The 10,832-nt window shown below is 36.0% G+C and overlaps 1 long non-coding RNA gene across 1 annotated transcript in view; it reads right to left on the minus strand.

Annotated features, from left to right (window-relative positions):
* Positions 1 to 10,578, minus strand: part of LOC135295636 (uncharacterized) — a 41,291-nt gene extending 30,713 nt beyond the window's left edge. Inside the window, exons 1-4 of the long non-coding RNA XR_010357769.1 lie at positions 10,320 to 10,578; positions 7,924 to 8,115; positions 6,906 to 6,964; positions 6,009 to 6,097 (exon numbers count right to left, since the gene is read on the minus strand). This is a non-coding gene — a long non-coding RNA (uncharacterized LOC135295636). The remainder of the gene's footprint in view (positions 1 to 6,008; positions 6,098 to 6,905; positions 6,965 to 7,923; positions 8,116 to 10,319) is intronic.
* Positions 10,579 to 10,832: the final 254 nt, after the last annotated feature.

A 10,832-nucleotide genomic window follows, 5' to 3' on the forward strand; every position in this document is an offset into this window, starting at 1 on the left:
TATAACAGACATTTTCTCTTCTGATGCTCTATTCAATTCCTCCTTCCCCCAGCTTGTGTGCAGGCAAACCCCATGAACACAGATCTAAATGTAATAGAACCATAGCTAACAGGGAAAAAATTGGGAAGCTGAAATCTTTAAATTTTGGCATGCTCTTACAAAATTCTGCTTACCACACCGTTCTCAAACACCCTAATTCATTTAAGCAAAACCACATGATTTATTGCTTAAGATGAACATAAAATCCTTCCAGTGCACAAACTCATTGGGACATGCTAGCAGGGTTTAAGCTGTGTATTCATAGAGCTTCAACAACAACAACAAAAAAATTATATGGGGAGAGGCTGAATTGTGTCTACCTCGAGTAGCAGGGTAGGAGCAGGCATATGGCTGTATCAGCACACCACAACCTGGGCATAGTAATAGCTACATGCTAAAAAATGATTGAAAAATGTTCAGCATTGGAGGGGACTTTTAGAAACTTTAATCTTGCTTACTTAACTCTTTGTTTTTACATGCATTTCTTTAGTTTGTCCATGACAAGAAAAAAACAAAATAAAAATTACAGTCTGAATTCCAAAAGAGAGTGGTTTGTTCAGTATAGAGGACAGAAATGTGTCAGGGGCTTTTATTACATTTTACATCTCGCTGCTTATGTGCAGAGAGAGCAAGAGAGAGAGGAAATGAAGCAACCCAGTTGCCAGAGAATCAAGATGTGGCAAATAATATATGCTCCCCCTTTCAAAGGCAAGGTGCATATACACATATAGGCTATTCATTGTGAACAACAGAATTGCTATTTGCCTATTTCAAATGGAATCCAAATGTGCCAAGCACAGCAAGAATACTGAGAGCAAAGAGTGCTTAATATTCTAGCCCAGCTCACTGAAAAAAGCACTGAATTGACAGAGCAGTGTTCTGTAGAGCAACATGATGTGTCTGCTTTAAATGGAGAATAATGGATTTAAGTTTAGTGCAGAACTAAAGGGCTCAATTACTATTCATGAATTCTGAAATGTTCTACTACAGAAACTCCTTTTGCATGAAATGTTCATCAGAATCAATGTGTGGAACTACAAAAAGTAAACCTTGCCCCCTCACACAATACAGTACTTACCTAGATTTGTGCATTTACAAAGAGCATTGCTGCAGCATTTATCTAAAGCCACCTAGACTACAAAATAAACTATTTTAAATGTGCTTCAGAGGGTTGCTGTAGGGAAAGCTGCTCTACTAGTGCCATTTTTTGGTGCTTTAAGACAAGTGCTTCAGCATTTGCCTGCCCTAGGATGGGACTAGTGTTTAAGGAAAGCTGTTTCCATGAGGTCTCAAGAGAACCTTTTGGGCAGCAATGTGAGAAGGCCAGTTTGCAAGTCCTTTGAAGGGTTTTTCTAACATAGCTGGATTTTTGTTACAAAGTACATTAAGACTGGTAGTTTCAGAAATCTCTTTTTATTCATTCTGTAAATATTCAAAAACTCAATCTTCATTCAGAACCAGCACTTACATCCTATACAATTCAGTATTTCTCTTGAAATACAGGGTTTTTCCCACAATTTAAAAGCCTCACTGTCTTCCACAGGTTTAGTCTGTAAAATTTTTATGCAATATGGCATTTGATCAGTAGCTAAAATGCAGTCAGAGAATTGTCTCTTCTCTTGTGTTGCATATACAGGCATGTATTGAAGTCTTGTGGAATTATTCTTGAAATCTAAGCACATGGCTCTTCAGATATGGTTGCCCTTTGCAGTTTGCAATACTCATTATAATTAGAGCTAATCACAAGGAAAAGTTCTGTTCAGAATGAGAAAAAAACTAGTGCAACACGTCTTTCATATAAGATGTTGCTGATATTCCCCTTCTAATTATGTTCAAGTAGTAATCTCCCTTAAAAATTCATATATGTTTTGCTTCTTTGTAACAAAAGGCCAAATTAATCATTTCTCTGCTTGGAAAACATCTGCCATTCAATATCTATTAGCATATAAAGGATGACAATTCTTCAAGCATTTGTGTATCCTGCATTATAATTGAGATTAGCACAGGATTTTTTTTTTTGTGTTTGTTTATTTCCCCAAAACACTGTCTTTTAAAGAGTGAAAAGTTTTGTGTGTTTTCTGAATGTAGAGATGAGTGTCAGTCCTGAAGGGCTTTCAGGGGCTTTGTGTTAACAAGTTCCTTCTGTTTGCATATTCCATCCCTCAGAGCAGCACACGTACAATTTCCTCATCACTGTGTGCCATCTGGAGTACACTGCTCGAACTGCAGGTTGAAAAGAAGGTCTGAGGAGTATTTTCATTGCTTGTATCTGGGAATATTATCTATTTCAAGGCCTTTTTCTCACATAATGCATCTGAAGTTTGGTGAGGATTTTGACAGCATTTACAGTAGAGTAGGAACTTCATTTTGGAAATCCGTTTTTCACCCTGTCTGCTGTCCTTCTCCTTCTCAGTGAGCTAGAATCCAGGAGAGATGAGAACCAACTCTGATGTCTACTCCTGAATGTTTGTGGTAACTTGGCTAAGTAGCACAAGCTATGAACAAAACCAGCCATGATTGCTGATTTAAACTTCCAGTTCTGAAGAACTGAAGTAAAAAAATCACCTACAAAGAAATTGCAACAAAGAGATGACAGTCATCCAGGGTCACTCAACAAAGAAACTTGAAAGCCAAGTTAGCTTCCTTTAAAGTTTTAAGTCATGTTTTGAGGAAGAAGGCCAAGAGCAGGTCTGGAAATAACTACAGGAACAGAGATGTCTTTGCTAATTGCAAGTTCATCTGAAGAAGGAAATTTCACAGGAAAAAAGGCTTCCGCTGCCAGGGAAATGCCACAGGGAATGAAACCCTGACTCCTTAAGCAGCCACAGCCTAAGACCAAAGAACAGCAAAAGCAGACACATGGTACACTCTCATCCCCTAAATGAGCTCTACGTTTCCTTGCACTAAGAAGTAGTTATTTTCCTTCTTTTTTTTCCCTTCTTTTTTTCTTTCACACACAAAAATCTATGAGTATCTTAATTGGGTTCAAAACCAGGTATTTCAAAAGGTGAAACTGCACTGCACCTGAATTTCTCTGGCACACCAGAGAAGATTGGGTTGGATCTATGGGAGCTGGATCCAAGATTCTGTTTTCTAAGAGTCTCATTGACCCATGGTGTGGGAGCCAAGCTTAGAAATATTGTGAGGGCATCTTTGTAGCTGAACTTCCACAAGGTTGTATGGTGAAGAGGTTCAACTAAAATTTTAATGTTTAGAGAGGCAAAATTTCAAAATCTCAAAATGCATTTATCGCAGAGAGTCAAACAAAAGGTAGAAAGTCAGTTTAGTACAACTTAGTTCCTTCAGTAGCTAAGAAAACACAACCATATTTTCACAGAGGAGGCAGCTTTTGTTCTCCACATTGCTGTTATGAATGGGGACTGCTGTGTTACCTTGAACTCTTTAATGCATCTTGGTTAAATAGTGACAAAGACTAGACTCAGACAATTTATTTTATGCAATCTAATGTCGCTGGGCTACAGCTGAGATTACTTTAGGAGGGAAAATTTAACAGGGCTCATCCAATTGAAACAGTATAGATTAACTCTGTTGCCATAGAAACATATGATTTTGGCATAGCGAACACAAGAACAGTACATCTAGTCTGGTATTTCACTTCTACTAAGGACTATCATCTGATTATTCAAGGGATGATTATAATAAGACACATATCATATGCACCTCTTCATAAATTTGAGACTATTAAAACAGCATTCTTGGGTTATCAAAAAGTAATGTAAAATTACCTCATATTATTATATGCACACTGAAAAGCACAAAAATTGCAATAATTAAATGTATGCAAGTATATTAATTTTCTGTAATGTAAAACGTCTGACAGATAATTATCTGAATTATTTGGAAAACTTTCAGACATTTTCAAGCAGATTTTATAAATGCAAGTCAACCTTCTTGGAAAAACAAAGTTAAATTGAATGTGAAATTATATTAGTAGCTCAAACATTTTTCTCTTATATGTCTTTAACACTTTGAGAGGTCTTCCTACAAATTAATGCATTTAATGTTATTTTTGTGATTGCTATGCCCAAGATAATTTCTTTTCCTGACTTTCTTGAACTAGCAAATTTCAGAGAAGCATAACTTTGGGCATCTTCCTCATGGGTAAAAGGTTAGGGACTCAAAAAAAACCCCTTTTTATTATTTTTTCTTTTTTTTCAAATAAATTATTCAAATATGTTATAAAGTATATGCAAAAAGATGAATCCAGTTCAGTTTTTCAGTTTCCAGATTTTCATTTTAGATTGCAAGCAAAATATAGAGAAGTATGCTCTAGAAAGAATGAGATACTGGTAACAGCAACTCCGTGAGACTGGAGTCCACATTTTAATTGTGGGACATCTTGATATTAAAGAGATATTCATTCTAATAAGAAATGTAACTCAGAAACTGCAAAGTTTCAAGTGACAATCTTCACTGAAATAAAGGTATCTTTTTCACCCGATATTAGATGTCACTTTCTTTTCTCTTTGGTAAACTACATCAGTATTAAACAAGAAGAAAGCTCACAAGTGATCAGAATTACACTATTTCTGTTTTGTGTGTGCACAGCCTTTTATTATTGTTCTTACATTGGAGCTTTGCTGTCTATGTTATATATCTCTCATTGCAAGTACAGGAAACATCAGGCAGAAAAAATATTTTAAAATGTTTAAAACTATTCTTTCTAAGCAAGAATATTCATATATATAAATACCTATGTTTACACCTGAACTCAGTTACTCTTATGGACAATGCATTCTGTTTAATTCTATTGGTATTTGGGGCCTCAGCAAACAAAATGCCAAAAATCTTTAATTTATCTTCTGCCTTAGTAGGAGATTGGAAATGTATATTATTTAGGGGGCTTTTTTCAGCAAGTGGCTTTTTGATAGGACAAAATATCTTTATTTTAAAAGAAAAAATATTATATTAATTTTTTTTCTTAATATTGTAGGCTGCCTATAAATTCATGCCCCAAAAAATCTTTCCAAAATAAGGAATATTGTGATGGGATGACCTCACCCAAGTGCCAGATGCTCACCCAGCAGTTTTCATTTGCTCTCCTCAACAGGACAGTTGGAGAAATAAGACAGAAAACCTCATGGGGAAAGATAAACATCTTATCAGTATCCACTGCAGACAAAGCAGATTTGACTTGGGGCATATTGATTTAATTTATTGGTAATCAAAATAACTTTGGATTGTGAGTAAAAAAGACCAAAAAAATATAAAGTAACACCTTCAGAACCTAGCCCAGGCTCAGCTTCACTCCATCATTCCCTCCCCTCTATTTCTCCCAACAGAAGCAGAGCAGGGGAAGGGGAATGGGGGCCATGGTCAGTCCATAATTACTTCTCTCTGCTGCTCCTCCTTTCCTCTCACTTTTCCCTTGCTCTGGCATGTGGACAGCCAGTAGCAATTTTTAACAATCTACTTTTTAGATACACTCAAGACATATTAAAATGTAGACTGAATTTTGATCAATTTCAGATTTAGAAATAAGGCAATGCCAGACAAAGTTTAGAGCAGACCTGTCAGAACCCACACATATGTTTCTTTAGAACCACTTTCTGCTTTCACATGTTTTTCTATCTCACACTTGTCTGCCATCTGGGTGTGCTGCATTCTTCAATTCCCTGAGGCATCTCTTAAACCAGACCAAATTAAGTTCTTCAGAATCATTCCTTTGCCACTATGTCCAAGCATGCTACCCACTGGCATGGCACCTCTTAAATCCAGGCAGCAAACAGAGCTAAAATATACTTCACAATTTTATAGAAAGCAACTAACCCACCAGATATAGCAGTATTCCAACCACAGGACAAAACTAATTGCTTTGATACAGGAAAGTGTTTCACCAAAAATAAGAAAGGACTGCTTAAAAAAAAAAAAAGACAAAGTACCTACAAAGTGGATCATATTACCATTTAGGTATTGAAAATGTGAGAAGTTAAATTATTTGTACTTACAAAATATTCTGTCCTTGCAGACAGCTCCATAGTACAAAACAGGCATTGCTCTAGAGTTTGCTTTTCACTCTGCTTGGAACAGAATAGATCTGTTGTGCATCAGAAAAAACAATTACTTTTTTCTAAGAGTTTTTATTGTTTTGATATTATTTTATTATATCTAGTAAAGTACTAGAATCCATGGAAATAATGTATGTTTTTTATAAAATATTGCACCTTATCATGACAAGAGCCAATTACCATACTGAACAGATTATTTTGTAAATGTTTGAATTGATTTTTCAATTCAGTCTGGAACAAAAATACGGCTGATGGATGTACACAAGAATTACTGTAAATTATTTTTTTCAAACCTGAAAGGAAACATTTTGTGTGATAATTCTATAACTTCATTTTACAAGAAACATCTGGGGAAATTACTTTTAATCTATGTGATACCATACACCTAGTGTTTTGAAAATGGTAAAAAAAAAAATTCTATAGTTCTTTATTTCCAAAGAAACCACTTTTTTTACTGATATGACAAAACCCTGGAAAAGGACACACAATGGCAGATATTCTGAGTCCCATTATAAGCAAACACAAATACATTCAACCTCACAAGAAGGTTGAAGATTTACCCTTCTAACATCTCATTTTAGATAACAATACTTGTACACTTTCTTCACGTCAGAGAAAGAAACCAAACCTTGCTTAGCAAATGTAACAATTGTGGAATATTTAAGTGTCTAAGATTTGAACTACTTCTTGTGTCCTTCCCCTGATGTATTTGCATTAAGTCTTGAATATGCAGGTCTGATTTACCTGTTCAGATGGGCAAAAAAGTATTCATAAAAATAAAAGCAACTTCCAATGCTGACCCTGCAGCAGCCAAAGTATAAAATATATTAGTCTTACATCACAATTCATCCATCTCTGGATTTATTTTGACAATATCCTGACATCTTCACCAGGAACTAGAGGGGAAAGAAACACAAAATTTATTTTTTTTTAGAATGAGAATACACTCAAGCTGAGAGTGCTGATGCTTCCGGACTTCTTCCCACAATGATATCTTTTCAATGGAGAAATAATAATAAATTTTTTAGACTCAAATCAGGATTCCTTAGGGTTTATTCTGAGATGATTGTGGCTTTCTACACTTTTAGTTTCCTATAGCAGTATCCCAAGTGATTTGGGAGTGAGCTAAATTGTTGAATGACATAAACATATTATTGAATGACCAAAATGTAGCTAAGTCTGGGAGACTTGAGAGCCTTTTTAGACATTTTGATGAAAAATATAAATTTAGAACCATTTTGGAGGTTCTCTCTTTTATTTCACACAGTATTTATCTCAAAGGGTGCTTGTTAGAGCAGTGCTCCCTGTTCTGGCCCCAGGTCCCTGAGGAACTCATCAGTGGTCCTTCAGGGATCAATGGAAGACTCCTACTTAACTGTGAAACTGAGCCACCATTTACAAACAGGGGTCCTTGCAGGACAGGAGAGGTCGTTTCCAGGGAGGTTTAAAGTGAAAAGAAAGAAATCAATATGTAGTTTTAAAAATAACTCTGTTCGGGGAGGAGAGGAAGCAATCATACAATGGGACATTTTAAAATTGTTTACTGTGTGTGTTACAGTGCCAGGCAGCAACTAGAGCATTTTCTATGCCACACATGAAGCAAGAGGCATTTTCCTCAGTGGAAAACAACACCAATAAGTGACATAATAAATTGTAGCATCTTTCTGAAAGACCAATAATTTTAAAGAAAAGAAGAAATATATAAGAAACATTGGAAATAAATGCTAAAAGCCATGCAAATTATCAGCTCCACTTTGTAAATTTATCCCTTTGAGTGTTGAGTTATCTTATTTTGACTGTTTTTCATTGAACAGAGGACAGTCTCACAAGTTTATGTCAAATGGTTTGTATTTACCTGAACTGGCTTGTAGAATCACACTATAACCAGCTATTCAGCCTGGAGGCAGTGAGGGGGAGCATCAGGCAGAACCAGGTTTTCACAGGTTGATCAGCTCTCAACTGGCTGCATGAATTCTGACAAGTTCAAAGTGATTCACAGCTCTTATTCTGGAAAATCAAGTCATCAAGTTTCCAATTCCACATCCTCCTGAAATTTAGAAATCCATTGTTAAATGCCTCACTTGCACCCCAAGTTCTTTTGAGAATTTGCCCAGACTATTGCTCAAATTATGGCAGTATACCTGAAACCTGTGATACAGACATTAAAATGCAGAGCCTGTGTTAAAAAAAAACTTATTTATTTTTGAGATCTTGGCATAAATTAGTGCTTGCAGGGAAGAGAGGATCCAAGATCTTTGCAATGACACCTTCAGTAAGGTCAGGCAAGACCCCCTGAACTGCTGCTCTGCTTGGCTCCAATAATGCAGCTGGCACATGGTTTTAGCATGACCTCCCTGGCACATGCAGGATCCATTGCAACTGGCTAATTTAAACTCCATTAAAAGCACCTCCTAAGTATCTTACAAACAGAACACTGTTCTCCATGACCTTTCCTGCCTCTGCAGGAACAGTTCTTATTGACTATTTACAAGTGTCTTATCTCTGTACAATTTAATCAGTTTTGCAGCAGAAACCCCCGAGGCAGTGTGGAAAGGAAAGTTCACATTCTCCAGCACAGATGTTGATCATCACAGTTAAGGACACAAACTGGTCCTTAACTCTGGTGAATTCTTGTTAAAAAAGAATTTTTGTTATTTGCCTGGATTTTTTTTTTCAGAAGTCTTAATTGAATTTTTATAATTAAAGTATTTATCAAAACATTATCAGAATACAGCTGTTAAAAAGCACCTGTACCTGAGAAAACAGGTGTCATAAAATGCAGCAGTTACCCACACAGCACAAGAGAAATTTTCTCCCATTGCCAACTCCATTTTGGAATGAAGTTGTTTTTTTCACCTTTTTCTTGCTGTTTTTTCACCTTTTAATAATTTCTTTCCTCTTTATCACTGAAGAAAAACACAAGGCCCATAAAATAAAACCCCTATAAATTAGCATCAATGTTAATACTTAACAGTAGTCACAAATTCCTGGTTGTAGAGTTTTCTTTTTGTCTTCTTTGTTTCAAAAATCAGTAAAATGTTAGCTAAAACAAAACTAAAACAAGCAAAAAACACCCCCCAAATCAACAGTGAAACCAAATGAAACAAATCCAGAATGGGAAGGAATGGGGAAAAAATTGCTGTAAAAAACAAACAAACAAACACACCTCAGTAAATATTCCTAAATACCAAAAAGGCATAGAAGTCTCATCCCATTTTCAAAAGACACAAAGGAGAAGCAGTAAGGACTCAGTGGATTGGGATAAAACAAGGGATTCAAACTGAAAGAAAACAGGTTTAGATTATTTTTTTAGATTTTAGATATTTTTTTAAGAACACTGCTGCTACTTTTCCAATATCAGAAAATGAGAAAGGAAATAGATAGGAAAGGTTTTTCTTTTCCTTGGCAATCAAACTACACAGTTACCAAACAAATCTGTATTTTCAACTCCTATGAAAACTGCCAGTATATCATGTTTAACTCAAGTGTACAGATAATTGGCCTTAGGAGACTGGGAAGGTTGTTTTGAGAAGGCTGCTGCTCTCACTGATGGATTTTAGTAATATGACAAACTTCTGTATCTTTTGCAACTTTTCTGTCATCTGCGTGTTAAGTATTGTAATAATTTTCTTTTTGTTTTGCCCATTCTAAACTTGTATGTATTGTTATTTTGAGGCAAAAAACCCAACTGATTCATGTGGACTTCATGGTAGAAAGAGACCCCTGAGCCTCTTGCAAGGGCTGAAAAAAGGCAGCAACTGCAGGAGCAAGAAGAATGATGTTGAAATTTAGAAAATATTGGGAGAACATGATGCAGAAAACCTACTGTTACCTGGTCTCCCGGAGGCAGCTGTGTCAAGTTTCCTACAATTAAAAGTTGGCTAAAATTCAGCCTGGAAACACAAGGACACAGAGACTGGAGGAAAAGTGGAATGTAAAACCTTTACTCTCCTTTGCTGCCTAACCTGGCTTGTCTGGGTTTCTCTCTTCAAAAAGTTAAGCCAGCTAGTTAATATAGTTAATAGTTTAAAACCCACTGAATTTTCTTTAACATAAAAATCTTCTGATCTTCCTTGGGAAGCTCACTCTCAGAAAATAAACAAAAGAAGAAAAAACAAACCAAAACCAAACCAAACCAAAACCAAAACATTCCAAAAAAAGCCCAAAACCAAACCAAACAAAAAAACTGGTCAAGACAGGTGTGCCTGCTGGTTTGGACCCTCATCATAGTTATCTATCTCCCTGTATTACCTGGCACAGGGCAGCTGTCAGTGGGGACCCTCTGTCCCCACAGGTCCTGCCAGGGTACAACAGGAAGAAGAGAGGAGCAGAAGTACCAAGCTGAAAACACAAAAAAAGATTAGAGGGGAAAAAATAAAGAGTGAAAGGAATATGGATCTGTGCAATTTAGGAAGTACAGCAGACATCTGGAAGAAATTAATGTAGGAGCTTTGTCTACTTGTGAAATCAGGTAGAGATACACTAAAAGAACTCTTTTATGCTAACATAACCTTTTAGATAATCAAAAGTTGCTTAGCAGTCTACAGATGGATCAAAGTGAAAACCAATTACCAGTTGAACCCATAAAAATTTGAAAACATAGCTCTCTAAAAGAATTATTTTAGAAAGTGAAGAATTTCATCTGAGAACTCCAGAAGAGGAAGAAGCTTGCGTAGGAAACTTGTGAAAATCTTTCATCAAATCTGAAATCCAAAGTTCTCTTGAATTAGAGAGTTTATGGAAACATAAAAGGTCAAAAGGTAA

The sequence above is a fragment of the Passer domesticus genome, chromosome 2 (genome assembly GCF_036417665.1).
Source record: "Passer domesticus isolate bPasDom1 chromosome 2, bPasDom1.hap1, whole genome shotgun sequence".
Classification (NCBI taxonomy): domain Eukaryota; kingdom Metazoa; phylum Chordata; class Aves; order Passeriformes; family Passeridae; genus Passer; species Passer domesticus.